Here is a 2,500-nt window from a genome sequence, read left to right on the forward strand (position 1 = left end):
GTCGTGAGACTTGATATAATGCGATAGTATGTTTGTGTGTAATTGGTTTGGTGTGTGGTTCGGTTCGGGGGTAGGGGGGGGGGTGTTTGTGTGTGTGTGTGTGTGTGTGTGTGTGTGGGTGTGTGTGTGTGTGGGCAGTGTGTGGGTGTGTGTGTGTGTGTGGTGGGGGGGTGTGAGTGTCTGTGTGTGTGTTTGTGTGGAGAACATATGGGTGAATAGAATAGAATAGAATGTTTCACTGTCATAAAACCTTAAGGTTTATAATACAGAATAAAACATGAACATGCGCATATTCAGAAAAGAAATATTCTTGAACAAATTTCGCCAGCCTTGGCTGAAATTCTGTCAGAAGGGTCATTTCACAAGGTTTGGCATTTTGGTGACATATATCGATTATGAATCTGTGTCTGTAAATATTGTATTGAATACAATTGTCTGAAAGGAGGATCTCGTCTTCTAAACTGTTACAGGTATCACACAGTCTCTGCTCTTTCGGTATATTTTTTATATCTTCCCTGTTCGATTTGTATGTCATGGGGGTTGATTCGTGACATAGTCAGTGCTTTCCTCTGTTGTGTATTTGCTGTTGTTTTTTTAATTAAATATGGTTCAGTTTCATAATTTATCACAGCGTGATTGTAAAATTCTAATTTAGATGACCTGTTTTGTTTCTGTTTCCAAAATTTTACATAATCATTTTCAAGCCTCTTCGATATAGCATCTTTTAATCTTTTAACACTAAAAGTAAACTGATTTTTTTCCAAATATTATCTTATCCAGTGCTAGTTAATACATTTCTCATGAAAAGCAGCCACTGAACATTTTTGTTTGTTTGACGAAACATGCATTTATATGATGTATGTACAAGAATTTTGAGGAAGCTCTAATATGTGTATCCAACAGCATATTATTATTTTTCTTCTAAAACAGGGAGAACCGTTGCTCTTTTATAAACCCCATGTAATTGTTTACGAAACTTGACATGAAGTCTTTCATGTGGAAATTTGTTGAAAAGACAATTATTGAATAAATCGAATTAGTTAAACGATACATCTCCTGCAACATAGTATGGAAACCAAACTCCTACTCCATATGTTGTTATGGGTGTTATTAAAGTATCTTGTACCTGACACATGATATCTATACTGATATTTGTAGTACGAAATGTTCTGAGTAGCACATGCAGACCCTTATTTGGGTAAGTGTGGTAGCATGTTGGTGGGTGGTGGTGGTTATGCATGGGATGTGTGTGGAAGGTTGTGTGAAGTGAGTGTGTATGGGGGAGGTGTTTGTGTGTGTAGGGGGGCAGGGGGATGTGTATTAGGGATGTGTGTGTGGAGGGGTGTGTGGGTGTGGGTGTATATATGGGGTGTATGGGTGTGTGGAAGGTTGGTGTGAGTGTGTCTGTGCATAGGTAGGGGATGGGGGGCGGCAGTAGTACCTAGAAAACGGCTTTGTCGAAATGGATTTGAAATGTTCAAGCCTAACAATATTGCTACACGTTCCGCAGTAAAAACTGGTTAGCCTTATCCTAGTTGAAGGAAAATTTCGAATTCAGATCCGGTATCATGTATGCAGCAGCAGCATTATATTGTTAAGTACACAACCGTCTGTAAGTGCTCTAAAATGATTTTAAATGATATTGTTGCTTTTTTTTCTAAATCAATTCCTACGCCCACCATCCCTCCCCACTTCCATCCGCCCCCCAGACCCCCACACCCACCCCCCGACCCCCACACACATCCCACCACTTCCACAATCTTCTCCTTACCTAACTCTCACACGTCTGTAACCCCTTTCCCGAAAAAGAAATAAGATAACAATGAAACAAAAAATAAAATGAAATTTAATAAAATCAACTCCATTCTTTCCCCCTGCCCCACCCCCCCAGTCCCTTTTCATCCCTTCCGCTCCTTCGCCCCCCTCCCCCACCCACTCCCGCACCCCTCGCTCCTCCTGTCCTGCCCTTCATCGACCCTCCATACCACCACCACCACCACCACCACCACCACCACCACCCCACACACACACACACCACACAACAACAAATAAAAATATGTCAAATTACTTTGTTTGGCAGAGATGTTAAAGATAACACTACCGTGTGGTAGTGTGCTCAATTTCCCATTAATTCTGTCGATGTTTATGTACGGATATCAAGTACCGGTGCAAACGTGGAGTGATGGCCAAGAGGAAACGCGTCCGCCCGGGAAGCGAGAGAATCTGAGCGCACTGGTTTGAATCACGGCAGATTCGCCAGTATTTTCTCCCCCTTCACTGGACCCTGAGTGGTGGTCTGGACGCTAGTCATTCGAATGAGACGATAAACCGAGGTCCCGTGTGCAATTTGCATTCAGCGCACGTAAAGGAACCCACGGCAACAAAAGGGTTGTCTCTGGCAACGTTTTGTAGAAAATCCACTTGGATGGGAAAACAAATAAAAAACAGAAGGCAGGGTGAAAAAAATAAAAATAAAAGGGGTGGCGTTCTCAGTGTAGCG

The 2,500-nt window shown here is 42.2% G+C and overlaps 1 protein-coding gene across 2 annotated transcripts in view; it reads left to right on the top strand.

Moving 5' to 3' along the window:
- LOC143290501 (uncharacterized) overlaps positions 1-2,500 on the top strand; it is a 132,678-nt gene that overhangs the window by 53,980 nt on the left and 76,198 nt on the right. The window lies entirely within an intron of this gene.

The sequence above is a fragment of the Babylonia areolata genome, chromosome 15, assembly GCF_041734735.1.
Source record: "Babylonia areolata isolate BAREFJ2019XMU chromosome 15, ASM4173473v1, whole genome shotgun sequence".
Lineage (NCBI taxonomy): Eukaryota > Metazoa > Mollusca > Gastropoda > Neogastropoda > Buccinidae > Babylonia > Babylonia areolata.